Consider the following 23,812-nt stretch of genomic DNA (forward strand, 5'->3'; position numbering starts at 1 on the left):
GGATTTATCTGTTTTCTCTTTAAAAATGAACTACTGCTTTATAAATGGTCTACAGAAAATTATCCTGCCTGGAACAAGCACAGATATGGGCTAACCGTGGCCAATAGGTCAGCTTTATACTAAGAAAGCAAAAGCAGTATTTGAAGAAAGAGACATAGAAAGAGTTTTAGCACTATCCAAGGGGAGTTTTAAGTTGGGATTTCACCCCAGACATGAAATCAATTTTTTTGTAGCAAAAATCCTCTTTGTTTTCTTTGTTTTTGGCTTCCCTAGTTCTTCTAGTTCTATTACTCTCCCCAAGCAGCACTAATCTGGCACTGTGTGAGCCCTGACAACATAACTGCACAGGTACTGCCCACAGTGACTGTTGGTGCGTGGCTTGTTTGCTGTGTGCTGTTCAGGCTTGTTTCTACTTTTAAAACAAATAAGGATATTAGGATCATTGAGGTTCAAAATCACTGAAAGTGTGGAAAGAGCCAACAAAATAGGCTGTCACACTGCTGGTCGGCTCAGTGCTGGCACAGCAGTCCCAACCATTCAGTAGGCACCTGGCTTGTTCTACATACAGTGGGGAAGTAGTTGAACTGTACAAACACTCGATAAGAGACCTGAGGTTTCCTATTTTACAAAAGTGGAGTACAAAATCAGTTCAAAAGGCTAACACATCTCTGTTCTATAATCTTCTCCTCCTCGTTTGTTTCTGAGTCAAAAGAGCTTGGTGTTTTGACAGCTGCTTTTTTTTCTGTCTGAGAAAAACCACTTGACTGAAACTCTTCGCCCAACTGCCTTTCCCTGCTTTTCAGCCATACACCAGATGTTAGTTTCCTTTCTGTCTGCTGCTTCGCAGCTCCTCCACATCTCCCTGGCATGCCGTCAGCGCCCTGCATGACAGCACCGAGCCACGTCACCCCTGTCCCCGCAGTCAGCACCCGCAGCGGGGACAGCTCCGGGTCCCGCCCTCACCCGCGCTCGCAGCGATCTCGAACCTGGGGGCAGCGACCTCCGCTCAGCAGCTTCATCGCTGCGCATCGTCAGGGCACGTTCACTTGTCCATGCTGTGCCAGACTCTGTCTCATAATGTTCACGCTCCGCAAGCGCTGCGAGAGAGTGGCCCATGCCGTGCGCACTGGATGATGCTGACTGTTCCTTTTAGCAAAGCTGCGAGAATTCAAACATTTGCCATGAATATTTATATGAATCTGAAAGCTGTTAACCCGGCTCTCACATCTGCCTGGTGGGAGCCCTTCAGCACTTATGTGTTGCTCCTATGACTCCTCGCAAGACAGGAACTTGAAACCTGACTGCTCAGATAGTGATGGGAATCCAAGATGAAATTGTTCGCTTGCTTGTAAAATCTGCTATTCACTTGGTTAGTTAGTTACACAAATCATCCACCCGAGGAACACCACATGACTAAAATAGGCAACACAGTATGAATTTGCAAGCATTTGCCGTTCCCAAAAGATCTGCCAGCCAAGTGTTACTCACTGATGAAATTCCCAAATAATATCAAATAAATAAATTAGAAAATTGCACGAGCCCCACAGGCGATTCATAAAGCAGAAGGACAAGTGAGATTCAAAGCATAAAGTTCTCATTCAGCTTTTGAAGAAAACAGCGAAATTGTTTCTCAGCACAGTGAATCAATCTGATGCGGGTTACTTCATTATCTGCTGCGCATTGGTGGAGCATAGGGAGCACGAAGAGATTTGGAGTCGCTTCTGACAGGCTCTCAGGCAAATGGATATTTGCTACTGGCAGGCGTTTTTGTAAGTGGCAAATTCGTCTGGAATAGTTCTGAAAGCAGATTTAGTTTTCAGTCATGGGATTTGCAATATGTCTTATTTACAGCCGAAAACACCTGAAATATGAACCTACTCCTGCAACAAAAGTTTGCTTTGCACGTTTTCCCTTTTCTTGAACTCTACGTGCAGCCTTGTTCCCTAAGCACCACCAGCTACATGTTCACTGGTACACTGTCCCACAGTCCAGAACAACTGCCCATGGTGCAGTGAGGCTGGGGATTGCCCAAGGCCCTGCAGGATGGAAAGTAAAAAAAGTAAAATTGCCAAAGCCTCTGGATAAAAGGCAGATGGAGAAGAAAAGATGGGTGCTTGATTTCTGCTTGCTCATTTCTGACACAGGTTTAATATCTCTGCAACATAAAATCTCTTTAAGCCATATTGCAAACTCCTGGGAACATTTTCTTGAGAGAAATTTTCCCCTATTATCATTTTGTCCTACATTGTAGTGTAGATAGCATGGGTTGAAATGATTTTTTCCCCAGTCTGCAATGCAAAGCAATGTGCTTGACTGAAAAGTTGTTGCTCAGATGCTGAATATTTGTAAGTTGTGTTTCTTAGGGGGAATTCTCGCTGTTTCCAAGCCAATATTGCTTCCCTTTGGCACAAACTGTATTTGCTGTGACTGTAGGCATGTGGCACTTTTGTTGTTAAATTGTCATCAGTATATCATTTTCAAATGAGTGATACCATGACCCACGTGAAGTTTGCTTGCTATAATCATTGAAGTTCTCCTTAAACGGAACATTTGTTAGGATGAGTAAATTCAGATTCCTCTGTGAGTCCCTACTACACTGGAAATCTTTTTTTTTAATGAAGCTGTAATGAAAACACTCAATCTACCAGAATTCTCTAAGTTGTGAGCATTGAACAACAGCATTGTAAAGTATGCCTGTAGACACCCACACTGAAGTAGGTTTAAAATGATATCGCAGCCTTCATTTTTATACTTAGCAGAGTGAGCAGTACTGTATCCCTTGCTGCAAGACATGACTCGCAGCTCCTTTGAGTGCATTTTTAATAGCTCCTGTGAGAAGCATTTCCGCAAGCAGAGCATTTTATTGTTGCTAAATACCTCTCACTCTGAAGTCTCTCTGTTGTTTGGGAATTTGAAACTTTAATGCGCAAGCAGAAACAATTCATCAGCCCAGGGAAAGTCACACTCACATCACACACCCCAAATAATACTGATGCTGCATGTGCACCTATATAAGGTTTTTGTTCATTAAGTTCCTGCTACTTATCCTGGTGATGCACACAAATGCAAATACATAAACTTGCAGCCCAGCACTGAGGAGGGCCACACACAGACCTGTTCTGCTGTACAGACCTGACTCTGGGGTTTGGACATTTTTTGGTCTAGCAAAGCCAAATGGGCACATTGCTAAAAAGTCCACGAGGCTCCCAACTTTGCATATCTCCTCCAGGACTTTGGTTGAGATGAAACCAGCCTTGTCCAGAGGCTGTTCCTGTAACACTGCTGAGCATTTCTCCAGTCCCAGCCCTGGCTGCAGCCCTTTGGGTACCCAGCAGAGCACAGAACACCTCTCTCCCCATGCTGCTGTTTTGTGGAAGGGGGTGGCAGGGATTGGCAGCAGCACAGCAGGGAGCCCTTCCTCCTTCTGTCTGAAACTACAGTTCTCATCCAGCAAAACAATGTCAACAGTGCAGAGGAAGCTTTGATTACGCAAAATGGTTGGACACGCTATATTTTGTGGTTTCTTTTTTTGCAGTAAGTTATAGCCCAAGGAGTTCCTCCACCGGAAAATCCAGCCCCTTTTCATTTTTCCCTTTCCAAATGACAGCAGTAGCACACCAGACACATTTTCCATGTTAACAGCAGTCTCCTCCAGCTGACAGGTCTGTCGCTTTCCCCTTCCCCTTTTATTTTAGAGCACCCTCCCCTCTCCACCCCAGAAGCAGCTCGGTAGGTGAGGGGCGAAGTGTTTCCCGCATGACCTCTATGCATTCCGCTCACGGGAGCGCACACGCAGCGGGAACGACTCCGGAGCCGCTTTGTCCCCGAGACATTTCTGCCAGAAACCCCAGCGCTGTGGCAGCGCTCCCCGCAGCCCGGCCCTCCCGGCCCCCACCTGGCTGCACAACCCGGAGCACCCAGCAGCAACAGCTCCCTTTGTCTCGCATGCAAATCCTACCTCCGACAGCTGTCACATCTTCCTCCGAGGCGAAGCCTAATTGTTAATAAACAGAGCTCCAGCCGTATCCTCCAAAGTGCCACCAGTTGTTAAGCGCTGTCATCGTCCCCTCCCGGTGCTCCAACCCCTTTGGACCATCGGTGTCACAACCCCTACTAACTCATAGCTGGGTGCTCCCCGCTCAAAATGTCTGAGATAGTTTGGAAGGACAATGGGAATGACAGGCACACTAGACAGCCATGCTTGAAATTAGTTATCTCCGGCGCACTTAAGGCTGCTTGCAGCGCTTTAAGGCATTGCTTTCGGGAGGGTTTGTTCACCCAGGCTGGGCACACTGCTCCTGCCGCGATTCAGTGCTGGGAGAGGGCGGCTGCTGGAAACGCAGCGATCGCTCTCACCCCACGCATCCCCCCGCGGCTTTTAAACCTCCCCGGGAGAGGAAATAGCTTCAGTCATCCTTAAACTCACTGAGGCTCCTGTGCCTGCAGAACTGGGCTTCACACATTGTTTGGAAACTAAGAGGAAAGCCGCTCCGGGGAAGGGAAGGAAAGGACTGGAGCTCCTGAAACCGATGCGAGCAGCAAAATGAGGGCAGCAGCACCTTAGTGGGGCTGAGCTGGGAGGTGGGGAGCTGAGAGCTCTTGGAGCTCCGTGGGGCAGGTGAGGCAGGAGGGGAGAAAGAGGTTGGAGGGACTGTGCCAATGGCTGGAATTACATGGGACAAAAGCAGGCTGCGCTTCCCAAAAGGTAAAATCCAGTTTGCAGAGAGGGTCTTGCAACCTAAATTTGCAAGTTGACATGATGCAGGATAGTGATGAACGGAAGAAACACAAACAATGTGTTATTTGTGGTGTGTGGAAGAGGGGTTGTAACAGGATGCTACCACACTGCTGTCTTCAGTAGATCTGCGTGCATCCCTAGATCCTAGGTCAGAAATATTACTGCCCTGCTGAACTCTTTGCTCCTTGGCTGCTACTTCATAATCAGCCTGGTGAGGACAAATCAAAACTCGTTGGATAACATCTGCCGTCAGTCCGGAGTTGCTGGTCCCAGTGTGGTCCCTAGTGGACAAACGGAAAAGCCACCGGTGCAGCTGCACCTCCAGCAGCAGTGGCCAGAGGCTGGAGGCAGCCTGAGGCATTTGGCACTCTGCTTCCCAGCAGCACCTGCCTGAATTTTTGGTACCATTCAGTTCATGTCCCTAAGATTAAAACAAACGTACTGTGCATGGTGACAATTCCTGCTTTGTGATCATTTAAAGAAATGTTCCTCTACCGCCTATTCAGCATCTTCCTAAGTGCTAAACTTGCCCTTAAGGGAGAAGAAAAAGGGAAGGAAAGAAAAGTTCTCCTTGTCCTGAGCAATGCACACCTGTCTCACTGTGGGGCTCACTGTGCCATTGGTCTGTGAGTGGGATGGCACAGCAGTTCAAGAGGCATCAGACGTTGGGATTGCACAGACCTGGGGTTCTGACTTTGTTGGTGACCCTTTGAGAGCTTTCAGTGCTGAAGTGGAGACAATTTCATTTACTGGCAGGCTGTAGCACAGGATCATTGCCATCTATTTGCACTGTTTCCAACCTGTGTAATGCAAGGTGGCTCATAAAGAATGGATGGCTCTCAGTTCCCCTCACATGGTCAACAAAGAATCCCTGGACTTCCCTGCTACAGTGATTCCAAAGGAGACCCTTTGTGATAATTTAAAGTCACTCTGACAACAGGTGCAACTGTCAGAGGGAGCTGCATATCAACGGCCATGGTCTGCAGCAGACCCTCTCTGGGAAAGCTTGCAAAGGAATTGCAACAATTTAAAAATGCTTTTGTCTACTCGACCGATATGTGTGTAGGAAACAACCAACGAGGGGTGGAGAGGAAGAATTCAGGAGATTTGGATTTTGCATGCTGATTTTAAGGCAAACAATATAACAAATGGAACAAATAATGCATAATTTCATTATGAGTCATCCCAATTATATCAAGAATTTGATAGAAACATAACTAGGAAGTGTAACTCTCTGTTACACATTTCTAATTGCGCAAGGGAAGTACACAATATAATTAGAGCTGCAGGTTACACATACAATAATCTTTTCTTCTCCTGTGGTGATAAATTCTCTAGGAACATTACAAATTTGTTTTGAAATTGCATACCTATCAGACAGCACTCTTTCTACTCGCTGCTTGCTTTTCAAAACATGTCTGCATTTGAAACAGCAGCAGGGAGACTCGTTAATCCATAGGCACTTGGTGTGAGCCACGTGCTGAAGACATTGGAGCAATGATGATGGCTCTTCCATGCTGGGTCAGCACAGCTTTAGACTGGCAGGCTGCAGATGCGACATGCACAGCAGGTAACACTGTGCATTAAAAATGTATAATTACAGCATAAATGAATCATAGAATCATTAAGATTGGAAAAGACCTCTAAGATCATCTAGTCCAATGGTTCATCTATCACCAGTACTGCCCACTGCCCACCTCAGTGCTACGTCTCCATGTTTCTTGATCACGTCCAGGGATGGTGACTCCACCGCTCCCTGGGCAGCCTATGCCAAAACCTCACCACTCTTTCAGAGAGTAAATTTTTCCTAATATCCAACTGAACTTTCTCTAGCGCAACTTAAGGCCATTACCCCTCATCCTATCAATAGTTACCTGGGAAAAGAGGTTAACATCCAACTTGCTATAACCTCCTTTCAGGGAGTTTTGGAGAGTAAAGATAGTTTTAGCCAGAATAATCCTTTAAAAGAGGCCAAGTTCTGTCATGCACATCCAGATATTCTTGGGCTTCGTGGAGCCTGAAGTCAGAACTGAGCTTTGCTGATGGCAGATATTCCAAAGAAAGGGTGAGTCCAGCATGGGGAAAGATAAAATCCCCATGTTGATCTTGGCTACACATTTTAATCCCACCCATGGCTTTTTGATGAAAGAATTACTAAGAAAGTCAGTTGATGTCAGTGCCTTCATTTACAGCTCTAGCTGCTCTCCATTCTCTTTCCTATGGTACAATTGTCAACACCTGTGTCTGCTGCAGCTTTAGAGGGCACACACAGCCAGGCTGCTGGGTGACTGGTCATAATGTACAGCACTAGTGCAGAGCCAGAAATGGTTTGTTTCCTGATGGCGAATTGCAGCCCTGCGTTTGGCCCCAGTCCTGCAGTCTCTGTTGTGCTGAGCACCACAGACAGCCAGGTGTCCTGCAGCTCTGTCCATTAACTGAGTTACCTTTCACAGAGTGGTTAATCACTTCCACATGCTGCTTGATTGTCCCCTTGCCATGCCGACTGGCTCTTTCTCACATTGCTCTTTTTGAGCCTCTTGCCTCAGAGAAAATGACTACATCTGGAGCACTGTTAAATGACCCAGAAGTCTCTGCCTTGCAGGCTGACACTATTTGATGCAAATAGATGGCTTCTTGCTGTGAAAATCTCCTCGGTTGACAATCCATTGGGTACTTCTGATGGTAGTTATCTGAGGAGTTAAAGCACGGGCTCCTCTCTCTGCATATTGACGCTCTCACCCTCACCCAACTGCAGGTATTAAATCCTTCCCGCGTAGTTTCGGAGGAGGCCTTCCTCCTCCCCGTTTGTTCGACAGCTGCTGGTGCACGTTGCTGCTTCTCCTTGCCTTCAGCTTTTGCCATCTGCCATCATTAAGTTGCCCAGGTGTCGGAAATCTTCTTGCTCTTCTCTTGTAAACATTATTCTGCCTTCTCCTTCAGTAGCTCAGCCTTCATTTATGTAAAGGCTGATAGATCAGGCTAGCTGTTCACAAACATCTGCTACATTTTGTACTTTACGGGGGTGGATGGGGAACAGAGAATGTATACTTGCTGGCAAAAATAAAGGCAGCTTAACCCTTCCATTACTTTCTGTCTCCCAGAGCTTGCTGCCTTCCTGTGCTTCCAGATTAATATTTGCCAGTTGCATGTTACACTAATCGAATATACCATAAAGCACAGCTAATTTTCAGAAACATCAAAGCATCCACGTGTTGTAATAATGTCTGTAGCCTCAATGGTACTGAGGAACAGCAGAAATGGGAAATGTCCGAGACAGCTATCAGCAAAGACATCGGAATAATCCTTTTCCCCTCTCCTGCTGGTGCAAACAGGGGCTTTGCTATTTTTTCTGCTCAGATACAAGTCAGGCATCCTTTTATGATTACCCAGAGGGGACATTCAGACTCGAACAGCATCTTTCACAATGGCGGGTAGTGTAAACTATTGAATTCCTTAGGCAGAGATGATGAAATAAAATGATTTCTGGTGTGCCCAATCCTCCTCAGTAAATCACTGAAGATTGACTGTGAGTTTGAGCAGCAACAAAACAGAATCCAACAAAACAGACTGCTTGCACAATGCTGCTTGCTGGGCCCAGTGGATGTTTACCGCTTAAAGGGCAGTAAAATATGTATCTGAGGAAGCACACCCAGTTGCTGGGGCCAGTCTCCAAGGTGCGTGGAGAGTAATTCCAGAATTTCATGCTCCGGTGATTTTACTCTGCTCTGTTTGGGGCTCAGCAGCAGTGCTCTCAGAGCCTGATTTTGTGTGCAGCCATTGGGCAGGGATACTTTCCTGTTCTGAACAGTTCTGCTGAGCAGCAATTGCTGCCTGCTGCTTTCCCATTTGTTAAGCAATGGATTACTGCTCAAACATTTACAGCACATGTTGGCCTAAGCTCTGCGTGCAGTTCTCCCAATTTACTCCTCTCCTGGAATGCCATGGTCAGAGGGGTCTCTTCTTTGTTCAGCTATTTCCAGAAGCAGTGTCCCAATCATCTCTGCTGCAATTTCCATGCTTTGTGATGGGTAATTCGTTGTGTTATTCACCTTCTACTGAAAAAAACAAATAGGCCACTTAGATGCTCTCTGATTTTATATATAGCGTCTAGCTGTTTCTTTACCACCTCGTGCTGGCTTTCTCTATCCACATTATCCTATTGCTACAGCAATTTTACTTCTCCAGCAACTTCATCAAGATGTTACTTGAGAATTGATCCCTCACCCTTTTTTTCCATCCCCTGCAAATCATTTGCTATGCAATGCTCTCCTTTCTTCAGGACTCAAGTATCTCCTTTAATCTCTTCTTGCTTTTATTCTTTATTCAACTGCTGCTTTGCTTTGGTGGAATAGTCACTTCTCTGATGAAGCTCATGCTTCTATTTTCATTCTCTCTCTTTTTGAAAGGTCTTTTGCATCAGCGAAATATTTCTGTTTTAGTGCCTTTGATGAGTTAGTGCTGTGTGCTCAGCTCTGCACTCCAGGTACTAAGAATCAAGTCGTGGAGAGAAGATGCAATGCAGGAGGGAAAGTGACTGTTTTGTTGAATGAGGCCGTTTCCATTGAAGCAGTGATGTGGTATGGGGGCAGAGGAATAAATGCCCTGGGAGCTGGGAGCTGTACTGTGGAGGAGCTGTTCTGTAGTGCCGTGCCTCAGCTTCCCCACCTATAAGGCTGAAATAATGGCACTGCTCTGCTTTACAAAGTGCTTTTTGAGCTTTGGCTAAAAACTAAAACATATGTGGATATGTAGTTATCAAAAATTCTCCGAGGGTCCAAAATTCTCAGTGGTCCTCTATAAATCAGGAGTGACTAGTGGGATTTCACTGTGCTTACTGCAGTAGAGTCATTAGAGATTTATACCACTGTGGTCAGTGTTCAGTTTGAAATGTACATCTCCAAAGATATATGGGCTGTATATGAATTTATCTCCCATATGTGAAAAATTTACTGCACCTGCACCTGCACAAAGCTGCCTCATATTCCCTGCCATCACAACTGCTGAGGACATGGGACAAACTTATGGATAAAGGACTTGGTCAAAAAAAACAAAAAAAAAGGTTGGGAACCAAACTGATGCTTTCTAAGAGAAAATATAGAATGATAAAGCTTTGCCTTTATCACAGGCCAGAGGGGTACTCCTTTAACATAAACACACTTTTTCCATTGATAAAAGAAATCTGTGCTTTTCATCCTCACTGATAGGTTTTTCAATCCTGCGTATAAAATATTAATGTATCATCAAAGGCTGCAGTGAAAAGGACTCCAGAGGAATTTAGCCAGTGAGTTATCTCGGTTTTTAATTACCTAACACTATTTGTTTACATCTGCTTGAAATTATTTTGCACTCATTATGCCTATTGAGGTAATGTTTCATTGTTTCTCTACTTAGGTGATATTAAAAACAGAACAAAGTAAAAGGAACAACTTGTCCATCAATTCACCTGTAACCTGACCTTTCCTCTGCTCTGGGAAGTTTTGAGATTCTCTAAATTCTTGTGTCTGTACTTGCTCTATTTTGGGACTCTTACAAATAACCTTGGTAGGCAAAGAAGACACTCTGCAAGCTGTGGAACACGTCCCTACTGTTGTGAGGGGCTAAATGCCTAAAATATACATTGCCTATGGATTCGTCCAACAGGACCCAAGTCCTGTGCTTCTATTGCAGGGCTCCCAGCCTTAGCCCATAGCCAATGCCTACGTCTTAGTGGAGAGACAATAGAAACAATCTGAAAAACAGTCCCAGAAAGTCTTTACTCCCTCAAATAATGCTCAGTGGCAGTGGGAGCAGCCAGATCTTATAGGATTTCCTTTAGTTAGCTTTCATGCTTATATTTCTAATAACCCTTGGAGCAGCAAACCAATGTGAAAACAGAATGTGGCCATGCCTAACCTGGGATAATGTGAGGATCATTGATCTGGTGCCAATAGGTGCTACTGAACTGGCAGTAGGTGATGCTTTTCCCACACACCAAGGTGAGGAACACAGCTTTGAGTCCCAGCACTGAAGATGTGCTTATTCTTTCCTCTCTCACAAATAAATCAACCACAGGTATTAATTGTTCTGGACAGCTCAGTCCTTGCAGGATTTCCTGCCAGGCACTGCACTGTTGTGTCAGGAGCCATGCAATCACTGAACAAAAAGACACTGCCTACAATTACTGGTGCACTTTATTTCAGTGGCCCCTTGGTATTTTAGCTACATCCCTTGGCCCGTATGAAAAGTTTGAGATACTCTGTCGATATTTCATGTCATTAATTTTAATATAGCCATCTTTAATGAAATAAAGGAACAAGATTCTACATCTAAATATTTGGTATGAAATATATGTGGTATATTCTCTACTCTGCTCTAGTTCCTGACTCTAGATGGACAAACGTTTTACTCTTAAAAACTTAAAACCCAAAGTGGGATTTTGCTCCAGAGATCTTTCATTCATTGAATGACCCTTGATGATGTTTGAGCACAATGAGAGAGCCACCTAAATGTATGTCTCAGCTCCTTTGCTGAGTTTTACAAAGGAATTCTTTAACTTTCCTGAAGCCCTTCTGATTTCAGTGGGCTGACAGGAATATAAACGAGAAGGAAATTTCCCCCTTTGCTGGCATCTGATTTCTAAATTGGATTAATTATGACAAGAGCTTCTTTTTATCCAGCAAAATCAGATTTGCTAAAATTTCCTTTCTAGATTCAAAAAAATGTTTTGTGAAACATTTAAAATTAAGTGTGGTTTTTCTCTGCGGTTGGGTTCAAATTTAGCTGAACTTTCAGCTGGACTCTGGTATTCTTTCAGGGTCTGTCTTTGTTAATAACCATATTTCAGTTTCATTACTTTCTCTAATTCCAGCCACTGACCATTCATTTCATTTTTGTAATAGGAGCAGGAGATTAATTGTCCATGCAAGGCTGTTTGAAACAATCCTAGTGCAGCTCGAGTGAAATGCCCTCATTTTTCTTAATTTTCATTAACTCGTCAACTTTAGTGTTTGCATGTAGCACAAACAAGTAGTAAAATGCCATATTGCATTCCTGTACAACACGGCTTGGAGGTCTGCCTCATGAGTGATTGAAATGGCCTGAGTGCCCCTGCATCCTGCCCTGGGTGCTGAAAATGACGATTTGAATAACTTGCTGACATAAAGTCAGCACACAGGCACCTATCAGGTCCACAGATCTATGTCCTTTTCCAGGAGTGACCAAAGGAAATAGAGCTGCTTAAGAATTAGATCCCCAGCCAGAAGGCTGTGGATACCTAACAGCCTGTTAGCTGCACCATCCAGAAGCCTTTGGAGCAAACCCAAGTAAAACACATGTAATATTCTCAATTCTCTGATATGTTTTAGGGAACAGATTCCCTAATTGCCATGGGAAGGTATATTGTATTTTGTTTCCACTGGTCGTGTGGAAATACAAGTCTTACATTGGTTTTCTAGAACTTTGTCTGTTTCCTACACCCTGATTCTGTACTTTGGCACTGCAAAAGCCTTATTGTAAACTGCTTTTGAAGTAACAAATGTGGAACACTCCAAACATTTAAAAAAAGAAAGCCACCAGCAAAGTAGGTAATAGAGGTTAGCTGCTTTTTTTGATTTGTCTTTGCTGGAGTCAACATGTAGGGAATCTATCTCCAGACAGGGCTTGGGTCCCACTACCATTCTGTGTAATACCTGCTTTGCATGTTATAAGAGAAATGTATGATCAATATGACTAAAGGCTTGTTTGTCTGACCTCAATGTTATTAAAACCTTTACGAAAGAAATTGACTGCTTTCTGATGGAAGGAATGCAACATTGTTTTAGCAAAGGCATATTGGGTCACATGAATTTGATTCTTTTGTTTGATAATTTATTTTCTTGATAAAAGAGTGCAGCAGATTTAATCTCTCTGGACTTCGGTCTGACCTCTCTGGACTTCAGTACATGACATAGTGAAAAGCTTGGTCAAACTGGAGGGAACAGAGATTAGTGGAATTGTGCTGAAAGTCACTGATGGCTCAGGGAAAATATAGAATGGACTGGGGAAAGTTTGGGATGCAGTGGCTGCTGTCTATAAATGTAAAATTAACACTGGAGAATGAGGAGAGAGATTTAAACTCAAGGCCAGCTTTGGCACAGGAACAAATAGGTATAAATGGGTCATGGATATACTTAGGAGATGGAAATTCTGAGGTTTCCAGCCATCAGAAGAACCAGGCACCAGATTGGTCCTTTTGAAAAAGAAGTGGAGGTAAAAACAAACTAGCTTCAAGACAGCTTCACTGCTGGTTGAAAGAGATCTTGTGACATGGTGACTTGTGACTGGGCTCAGTGACGCAGAACCCCCTCCCAGTCTGCTGCTTTTCTCATCCTGCCATGAGGGCTTCTGATTCGCAGCAATTGTGCGAAACCCTGCAGGGCAGGGGCAGAGGAGGACTTGAAGGAGGGCTCAGAGGAGAAACTTTGTGCCAGTCTGGTGCAAAATTACCAGCTGAAGGCCAGCTCTGTGAGTCCATGTGAGAATATCCCCAGTGTGCACGTTTGTGAGTGTCAGCATCTTTCTGTCCCCGAGGCTTGCTCGATGCAGGGTACTCCAGCCAGGCAGCTTGGCTGCACTCCTGCTCCTGTCCCACAGGAAAAAAAGGAGTCAGGCTTCCTTGCAGGTGAAAGATTCATGACCTGTGTCCAGGATTTTTATCTAAATCCTGAAAATAGAACTGGTCTGAGCTTCAACTCCCAGGCAAACAGCAGCAGCAGAAGGTGGAGCAGTGGTAGTCCTTCCCCCTCCTTGTTCCTTGGGCTTTTGCTAAGTGACCTCCAGCTGCTGCTGCTCCTGCTGCTCTGGTTTGGGAGCAGACTTGAGCCTGGCAGCATCATGGAGCTGTGGCACCTGCAGAAGATACACACACTGCTGCAGACGGCTGCTGCTCTGCTGCAGTGCTGCTTGCAGGCCACTGCTCTCAGGGTATTTAGGCACAGCCTCCTGTGCACCCAACCCTGCATGGCTATGGCTTGTGTGGTTGTAGCCTCCTGCTGATCACAGCACCATGGCACAAGGATGCAAAGTGCACTCAGGGCAGCGCTGATGCTCTGCACATCTCGGGGCTTTGCACTTCAACCAAGCTTGCTCATGTCTGCTGGTAAAGGTCTCAGCTCCATGTCACGGCGATGCATCCCAAAGGGTAGCAGAGCTACAGCAGAGTAACAGAAGCCTTATGGAGCACAGTGAAAAGTTCTCCTTCTGCTGGCACAAAGTAGATGTCTCCTTAGCTCATGTAAGAAAGGCAAGCTGAGCAACAGCATGGTTGAGATGCCATGTACTCATAGAAGTACCTCTTGACACACTTTCTTAAGAGTGACTGAAGCAACAAGGATGCCCCTCAAATACTTGTTCTTATCCAAGCAAACGTGTTTTCAACTCATGCCCCAGCAGGTCCTGTCTTCGTGGCAAAAAGGTACTCACAGAGTCCATCAAATTGCTGTCATGATTAAGTCAGGAAGGAAAGGGGACTGACTGTTCCTGGAAGTGTCTGTATGCTTTCTTTTAACAAGGCCATGCAGTGTACTGTGCAGTATCCAGACAGAGTTGTCTGAAATGGAAATAAAAGTGGGGAAGTTAGAGTCCAGGTACTATCAGCGCTTGAGAAGTACTGGCACTTCAGGAGAGCAAGCACTTGAATTTGGGAAGCTTCTGTGTGTGATAGGTCAAAGATAGGAAAATAAGCCTAGTTTTGTGATCACTGCAGAAAATACAGTTTCTGAAAGGTGAAGAGCTTGTGTCAAGTACCCCTTCCTTAGGTGCTGGGTGACACCTACCAGCACTTCTCCAGCAGAGAGAGCATCACAGAATTGCTTCTATGGTCCTTTGTCAGTGACAGTGCAGCTTCTCTTTTGCAGAGGAACTGAAAAAATTGTGTCAAAGAGAAGGCACAAATCTTGCCTTTTGACAAAAATAGCAGATAGAAGAACTAAAAAGACAGAAGACAGAAACTGCGTACTTAAAAGTAGGAAAAAAAGACCCAGGCCCATTTTCCAGCGTGAATAATTTTGGGCTTATGTTTTCAAGCACTTTCTACATGAGATCCAAGAGCTCAGGTGCAACACTGGGTCTGCAATCATCATCCCAATACAGATGTCTTGGGGTGATCCTGCACCTCTAGGTTATGGAAGGAAGGAACCTGTTCTCCTGACCCTACTGCAGGCTTTCTTCCAAGAAAGAGATGCTCTAGAGATAGAAAACACTTCAGAAATTGATCATTAAGTGTTCATGGATATTGGGAACACCACTTGGGATTACTCTGGTGATGGAGGATGCATTGCCATCCTTTGTCACTGTGTAATATGTGTGAATGTGGACACTGACACTTTTGCTTGGCTTGGCCTCAAGGAGACTGCAGGAATTGTCAGTCACTGTTTCTGCAGTCACCGATCGTTCTGTTGACTTACTGAGCAAAACTTTTTTTCTACTGTTTCAGTTTGCTTATTTGTATAGCAAATATTTTTCTGTTGCTGAAGATATTTGTAAAGCCAAGCAGTGTCTGTGGAGTGCTTTGAGGTCCCCAGCAGTCCAGAATTACCCTATTCCACTGGAGTGGGCAGGGGGTGCTGCTCAAACCCAAGGTCATGCTGACCTTGGCTGCTGGACGTGACTGAGCTGCCTTTTTTGTTGCTGTTAAAAGTAGATGCAATGAAAACAATTCACTCTCTTTCGCTGTTTTGGCAGATTCTCTTGTGAGAGATTGCTTCAAGTCAAATGGTCAAATTGTAAAAGGTTTCTGTCCATCTGGTAGATGCCTCAGAATGAGAGGAAGCCAGCAAAGATGACACCACAGCATATATCAGCTGCCTGAACTCAGCTATTACAGAAGACTTTTCCCATCACCTCATCTGAGTATTAAATAGCTGAGGAATAATTATGTCTAATATTTCCTGATCTCTTCCCTCTTTGCACATGGTAGGCTGTTCTGTTTCTGAAACACTGGCCTCATGTTCATGGCATTTGGCCTGCAGCAGTGAGGTTGACTGCAGCCCCAGAACGTCTAAAACATTTTCTTCTAATAGATTGCTCATCGTAAGCTAGAAATGCGTCACACACCAGCCAGTTATTTCCACATCATAAACTCCTAATGCTTCTTCAGACTGATGGGGTTTCATATTTGCTAAGACCTGGAAACATGCCAAATATTCTTCCATGCATGATCCTTCTTTTATTTTAGCCACTGCTGAGCTAATTGTTGGGTATTTCTGGTGCTTGAAAGCTCCTCCATTTGTTTCTGAGAATTAGCTTATAGCACCATCCACTCTCAGCTTAGCAGCACCCAGCATAGCAGGGACAGGAAACAGTTGTGCTGCGATGTCACATCTCAGCAAGGCCAGCAGGTTTGCATTGCGGACATTCTCAGGGCTTCAGGGAATTCCTGGGGCTGTGAGCTGAGCTGTCCTCACGTCCAGGATCCCGCTTGGTGTACTTCCAAACATTTTCTTGGAGCTCTGTGTGCTGCTGTTTCTCTTCTTCCACGTCTCTTCCTTTTTTCCTCCTCTGCTTGCCTTCCCCACCTAAAACCGAGTTAAGCAGCCTGGCTGGGAATTTTGAATTATCAGTGTTTGCTGCAAGGTGCTTGAGAGGGTGGTTAGAAAGTGTGGGCACTGAGTGCAGATTTTTTTCAGTGGTGGCTTGACTTCTGCCCTCAGATCTCCAGTGTTCCTGCTGGGATGCAATTGATTTCTGGTCCCAAGAAGCAAAATTCAACTCTAGTTCATTAATCGCTTTGCAACCTGGTTTCTTATGGTCTTACCAGCATGTTTTACCTTCCACAAGCTGTCCCACCTTTGAAGTGCTTCCTCTGCTCACTTCTCCTTTTAATATACTCCATTTATGGCAACACTTCAGTACCTGTTAGCTGAATTTGCCATTTTCCCCACCTATTCCAAGCCTGATGTGCTTCCCAGAGTCTCCTGCTAATCAACACTGGTTAAGACTGTGCCAACCTGCCAGCAACAAACCCTTCTTTATTTTTTTTCGTGTGTGTATAAAGCTTCAAGCATAACAATCTGCCTCAGTCCTGAAGCTTGGCAGACAGCATCTCAGGCTGAGCAAGTATCTTTGGCAGCTTAAACACAAAGATAATACATTTGGCCATTTATCAGTAATGAAAGGTAATCATTGGTGTGATGCAAGAGTTTATGAGTTTATTTAACTAAAAATGAGTTTGATTTTGCACAAGAATTTTGCAAGGGACTCACAACTCAGCATAGCTTTATTGCAGTGTTTTAAATCCCTCCTCTTTCCTTTTTTAAGGTTAATGCAGTTGCATTCACACAAAGGTAAGAATGCATGTATTCTGCTACAGTGTACTTTGTTCTCCAGAAGCTAGGTGTTAATTACATTCACAGACTTGCTTGCATATGCACATGCATGCAAATACACATCAGCGCATGCACACCTGGTTTGTTTTCTCTTTGCCCTTTCTAAAAGCTCTGACCTTGTACCAACTCTTCTCCTGGTGCTACAGGAACGGCTCCTTCCAGCTCTGCAGAGCTGCTCTCCACAAACAAAAGATTTCTCTCCTTAGTGCACGGCACGAAGTACCTGCAAGCCTCCACTCCTACATCCTGGCTGCCCTGGCTGACAACAGTCCTCACTGTAGACAGAGAACCCTTCAAATATCAGCTCCCCTAGGGAATACATATCAAAGGACGGCAATAACAGTAATACATTCCACTTCTACCACACTTCTCATCACAGGACAGAAAAGCACTAGATCAGTGCTAGGTTCTGACTACATGCTTGGAAAATAACTGCAGAAGAAGGGTGCGCTGGTATCTTAAAGCCTAAAAGAAAATATCTTGACTGCAAACATCACCCTAATGCATGCTGTGGCCATGGCCAGAGGCAGGATGGGAGCTCTGGACATGGCAGGCAGGCAGACATGAGAGCACAGAAGGAAGGAAGGAGGGAAAGAAGGAAGGAAGAAGGAGCAAGGCAGCTGCAGTGATGAGATCCTGCTTTTACTGCGTTCTGACTGCGTGAGTCAAACTGGTTCAGCCGAAAGCATCTGTAACTCACAGCAAGCTGTGTAAATCACTGTAAACAAAAGCCAGCAAATCCCCTCCCCTCTACCTGTGTACCTGCTGATGTATATTCTTACAGCATCCCTACTTACACAGCAGTGTAAAGATGGGCCAAATCTCACACTGTAAGATAGATGAAACCTCTAAACATTTTATGACGTTTAGAAAATAGATTAAACGATGCAGTAAGTTTACTGTGACTCATAATGCACAACAATTAATAACAGGAGCACAGTTACTGCCCAAATCCCTATAAGCACAAAACAAAAGCCTTCCTGTAATAAACACAGCGTCGTGCTACACTGCTTAATTCCACCCCAAAACAATTCAAATCCCCTCTGCCACCGGAGGGCTTTGCAGTTATCAGAAATCCAATAGATGAAACCGAAAAGGCATGGCAGAACCGAGACTGTCCAAATTAAATCCCAAGTTTCTCTGTAAATCCATAAACAGAACATAAAAATCATTAATTTATCTCCTGTCTTCACATCCTCCTGACAACTTTGTATCCTAATGTATTACTGGTGGCTTTTCCCAGCAGCTGGTGACAGTCAGAAGAAAATCAGGAAAGAAAGGGCATGTGGCTACCAGCACAGACCCGGGCATCATGCATCCTATACCCTCATGGTCAAAATACTTAACCTTTTTATGCCCCATCTCCCTCTCTGTCCTGGATAACAACTGCTGATTTACTTCACAGGGCTTTTGTGAAGCTCCATTTGTCAGTGCCTGTGATGTATTATTTATTGTCAAAGCCATAAACAGTTGCATCCTGAAGATGCTGTGCACATCAGCTGCATTTTGATTTCTGGCAAAACCTGTCTCATTAAGGACAAATCCTTTCTTCTCCTTCACTACTGTAACAGTATTTTATTAAATGATGATCAAATTTAATAAACTAATCTGCATGTTTGGAGCCACAAAATCAGCTCCCAATTAAAGACCTGCTCTAAAAGGGGAAGTTCCAGGGAAAGCCTTTGGATCTGCGATGCAGTGGTGGCAAAAAGCTTTCCCAGTTTGCAGGACTCTTTGGAAAATGCTTGCAATGGGTGTCCTGCAGGGTGTCTCCAGCAAGGTGGTACCTGTGTCTGAAGGACAGCTTCTAGGGTATGTCCTGCATAGATACTTAAAGAGCAGCAGGATAAACATGTGAGGAAGGAGCTGAACAGACCCCAAAAGAAGCATGTATCTCTCAGTTAATTCTACAAAGGGTAAATGTGTAGAAAATATGAAAGTACATTTTCTATGAATCTTGGTGGAAAATATTAAATTAATTATTTATATTTATTAATTATTTATATTTAATAATTATTAAAACCAGGCTTGGTTTTAATAATTATTTCTTTCTTCTGGAGATTCTGGTCTATTAGACTCCCTTGTTCCTGTTACAAAACCCAATGACAAACTAGGCAGCAGCTAGATTTAACATCCTGACTGACCTTATCTAACTGACCTTGCACCAAAGCAGCACAGCGTGCTGCCAAATTTCCCAATTCTCTTCAGTATCTGAAGTCTCAGGGGCAACATTTCCTAAACAATTTTGCATCTGCTGACCTTATCACATCGGCCAGAAACAAAGTTGCTGGGCATTCAGGGGGCATACGAGCACACTGCAAAGAGGGAGGTCTGGGTGCAAAGCTTTCCTCTAGTTGTGCCAAAGCACGGGCCAGTCTGGCTGATGCAAAGGGCTGAGGGCAGCAAGGGCTCTTGCTGTCATTAATCTGGCCTCCAAATTTCCAGGGAGGTGATGGAGTCACCATCTCTGGAGGTTTTCAAGTAAAAGTTAGATGTGGCACTGAGGAACATGGTCAGTGGGCATGGGGAGGGGGAAGGGGGAGGATTTACGGTTGGACTGGGTGATCTTAGAGGTCATTTCCAACCTTAATGATTCTATGATTCTATGAAATTCATCCGAATATCAGTATTTGACCCAAATCCTGTCACACTGTGGATGTCTGAAGATGGTTTCAGTGATACAAAGTACTGTGTTTCCAAAGAGTTCCAGTTTAAGGCAGAGCTCTATCCAACCGTTACAATTAAAAAGAAAAAGAGAATGTCAGAAACCTCTGTCATGGCTCTTCAGAAGAGTTTTATCTTGTCGCTTGTTATGTGAGCAAAAAGTGGGCTTAATGCAAAATGCCACTGGCTTTTCAATCATTAATGACACAATCAACTAAAACACATAATCTGTTGCAGTGAGTACAGTGTTTGTAAACACGTGCAATTAAAGTGGAATAAGATTCAATTATAATGGGTTATGTGTGCATAATAATGCAGATCATGCAATTCTTATTAGTCGGGCTGTAGTCTGAGCTCAGTTTGGGAGGAAATTATATTGAAATGTACTATAATGAAGAAGAAATTTTAATGAGAAGACAAGGTTGAAAAAATATTACTCAAAGCAAGAGAAATGAAAGCATCTGGAGGCAGAATGCAAATGACTGCACAGAGCCATCTGACTACATTGCTGGTGCTGTGCCAACATCACAAATGTACACTTAGCCACTGCCAGGACCTGGGCAGAAGCGGGCACTGCACAGGAGCAGTGGCCATGCTCCCTCCCGCTGCCTTTTTCTGGTCAACTGCTTTTCAGGTGGGGGCAAACAGCACTCCCAAAGATGTTTAACTTCATTTTTTTCCATGTTTTCTTCAGATAAGCGCATGGTTAAAGTCCAAGGTAGATGTTATACGTTTCCTTTCCCTTTGTTTTATCACCCACAGGAGTGGATTTACTCCACATGAATTGCTTTAATTAACTGTTGTACGGAGGGGAGCAGGACCAGACTACTCAAAAAAAGCACAGAAAATCACTGGTAAGCAGCACGTAGCTGGTACTGAGCACAGGAGAGCTGATCTCAGCTGAAACATGCAGACCTTGTCTAATTCTGGAACAGACAGCTCACCAACTACTTGATAAAAACCAGTTATAATGGGTACACATGTATAACAATGCAAACAGTGCTGCTCTGATTAGAACAAGGCGTTGAATTGACTTAATCAATATCTGAGAAGTGAAAGCAATACAGCGTATGAAGTTAAACAAAATAGATGAGAACAACAAGGTGCTGTGTTGCATTAGTTACACAGTTCTTAGGAAATTGAAATCCTGAGGAATTACTGGTATCAGCTAGGCAGGGCATTAAGGATATCTGCCCTGAACTTGTTGCTGTCAGCTCAAGCAGCTTCACTGAAGAACATAGAGAGGGATTTCTGCGGAGTAGCAACAAGTGACTGCAAGTGTGGGAAATTAAATGGGAAATACAGATGCAAACCAGAGGAAACCTATGTGCATGCATCTTGCTCCCAGTGTACTGTGAACTGTTAATGCACTCAGACAGTCAAGAAAAAAAACATTCCAGGGACCAGAATCCCAACTCTTCATTCTGAGCAAAAGCTCAAGAGGAAATTTGAAATTCTGGGAAGGAAATGATGCTGTCACTACAGCTCGCAGTGAGCGGAAGCCTCACACAGACGAGGCTATGTGGCCTCCCTTGTCAGGAAATGCTTATGGCTCGTCAGTCTGTATTTCCTTTTTCTCACTTTGGACTCCCATACTTCTTTATACACCCTTCCATGCTGCTGAATTTTCCCGTTTGGTGTTTCTGCACTAGGCTATAATGTCTCTCCACAGCCATTTCTCTGAATGGCAGTGTATTACAAATTCAGCTCTTCCAGTACTGATTTAGCTCCTTTAATCTTATAAATGAGTCTCTCCATCCCCTTGATAATTTTTGTTGCTCTTCTCTGAACTCAGTACAATTTTTCAATATCTCCTTTCTAATAAGTTCCCCAGAATTGAACACAGTGTTCCAGGTGCAGAAGCAGCAGAGCAGCATCAGGTGGGCAGGAGCCGGGCTGCCCCAAATGCGCTGCCCTCCCCAATGCCCTGTCTCATTCCCAACTTATCCCCACAGGTTTTGAATCTCCTTTCCTCCTGACAATGAAAACTGATTGGTTTCTTCTCTTCCAGTGCAGGAAAATCTGGTTAAATTCTCCTGTGCTGTACCCAACCCTGAATGCATTTTGAAATGCCCTTATCCAGCTGCTTCAGCCTATGGATCTTTTGTGGAGGTTTTTAGTTCCTCCTAATGTCATCTCATCTTATTAACATGTCACTTTCTCCCCTATTTCTATATAAACAGGCAAGACCTTAAATAAAACTTCTAAAACTTCGTGGTTCTTCTAAGGATTCCTCATTTTCTACTCTCTGCTTTGTTGCTCTCTGTTAACCCCTCTTTATAGCTTTCTAGCCTGTTTTCAATCAAGAAGGGAATGTTCATCTCCAATCTGATTTAAATTAATTTTTCTAGAAAGATTTCATGAGGCACAGTATCAAACACTCTACTCAGATGCAAATATATTACAGCTCCAGCGTTCCCTTTATCTCTTAATTTTCTGTTCCTATCAAAAAAGCAATCAGGTTTGTCTGGTGAGATTTATTTCCACTAGACCAATGCAGTCTGGGGCTTTGTGCTGCTGAAGCTGCTGAACTCTCATGGCCAGAATTGCCTCCATGTCAGCTGGATGTGTAGGCACCTCCAAAAATCAGTGTTGGGGTCATTGTTATGTTCATCCTACACTGGAGTTCTGCTAATTGAGAGTTCTGTCTTAATTATAATTACTGCCAAGACTTTGACGGGGTGCAGCATCCCTGTAGGGCTGTCCCAGGGTTGTGGTCCCTCCACCTGCTAAGAGCACAGCCCTTGTCCTGCAGCAAGGTCACCCCACACAGCTCAGGAAGCCCTGCAGCAGCACGCCTCACTTAACACCATCTGCAAAGCACCCGCTTCCCTGCCAGGGCTCTCAGCAGTGGCATGGTGCCTGGCCAGGACAGGGACCTCCTGCCTGCAGTCTCTTGACAGATTGAGGAGCAGTGAGCTCCAGGCAATGGTGGCCTTTGTCATGAGGGACTGCAGCCACCCGGGGATAACTGTGGGACCTCTGGATGGACCAGGTTTCACCTGGCTGCATTCCAAAGCAATACGGATTTATTTCAGAAAGGTAGAGTTTTAGCAAGACGTGTTTTGGGATCATTTATTTCTCCTTCTAAGTGTCTGTACGCGCTTTTCTTTAGTCGCCTCTCAGTCTTCTGTTTACAATTCAGGAGGGCACAGTATGATACAGGCAGTATGATATTTTTGCCACTTCCCCCCATATCCTGGGCTCATCTGTATCAGCTGATTTGCATGTACGATTATTTTCCCTCAAGTATTTTCTCACATGTTGACTAGGAAGAGATATTTTATTGGCTTTTCCTCATTTCTAAAATGTTCACATTTCTTTCATCTGTCTCATTAAAGATAGATTCTAGCAATCATTAGCTTCATACCCACCCTAATTTACTAATTAATGGACATTCTCTCTCATTCCCCTGACACTCATGTAATAAGTGTCTTCCGTATTCCCTTTAAATTCTTTGGCAGCATTAATTCACTCTGAATTTTTTTGCTGTCCTCATCCATCCCCTGCTGAGCATTAAATGAATCTGTATTCTTGTTTGATTTCTTCCTCACCATTTCCTATTTTCAGTACAGGTTTTTTTAACCTCCCATCTCTGAGCATTCCTCATGCAGTCTCTGTAATTGCAGCACATAGCAATTTTTTCATGCACACGTATTAGTCATGCAGATTTGTGGACATTCGGCTGCCATAGAAATTGGATGGGGTAAATGTGGAAATGGCCCTTTGTGAAGAGTGGGTGTGGGACTGGTCAGGATGGGGACCACTGCCATTGGTCCTCTAAAGCTGAGTGCCTTCCCTTGTGCCTTCTTGCTCAGAAAGAGCAATAAACATCTTTCCCTCAGTAGTGAGTTCCTTTAATAATTAGTTAATATTTGTATAGTGCTTTGAAGATGCTAAGTGCTCAGTAAGTGCACATATTATTTTTGGCATTTCAGAGCCTTTTCAGACTGTACTGGCAGCACCTAGTTCTCAGCATTAATGAGTTACATGACATTGCTTAGGGGGAGATGTGTTTAGCAGGATGAGTTGCTATCTCTCTGCTATTTTGTAGGAGAAGGAATACCTA

At 44.2% G+C, this 23,812-nt stretch overlaps 2 protein-coding genes across 6 annotated transcripts in view; one reads left to right on the forward strand and one right to left on the reverse strand.

Annotated features, from left to right (window-relative positions):
• The window catches only part of LOC128082428 (calcium-activated potassium channel subunit beta-2), a 115,342-nt gene that overhangs the window by 74,564 nt on the left and 16,966 nt on the right, over nt 1-23,812 (reverse strand). Inside the window, exon 1 of one of the 4 annotated variants that reach the window (XM_052686548.1) lies at nt 3,959-4,391. The exons of the other annotated variants lie outside the window; for them this stretch is intronic. The gene's annotated coding sequence lies outside the window, so the exon portion shown is untranslated. Of the gene's footprint in view, nt 1-3,958; nt 4,392-23,812 lie in introns of those variants that run through there. 4 annotated transcript variants of the gene reach the window in all.
• Nucleotides 1-23,812, forward strand: part of TBL1XR1 (TBL1X/Y related 1) — a 380,885-nt gene that overhangs the window by 40,217 nt on the left and 316,856 nt on the right. The window lies entirely within an intron of this gene.

This window comes from Tympanuchus pallidicinctus, unplaced genomic scaffold (genome assembly GCF_026119805.1).
Source record: "Tympanuchus pallidicinctus isolate F22 unplaced genomic scaffold, pur_lepc_1.0 scaffold22, whole genome shotgun sequence".
Taxonomy (NCBI): Eukaryota; Metazoa; Chordata; class Aves; order Galliformes; family Phasianidae; genus Tympanuchus; species Tympanuchus pallidicinctus.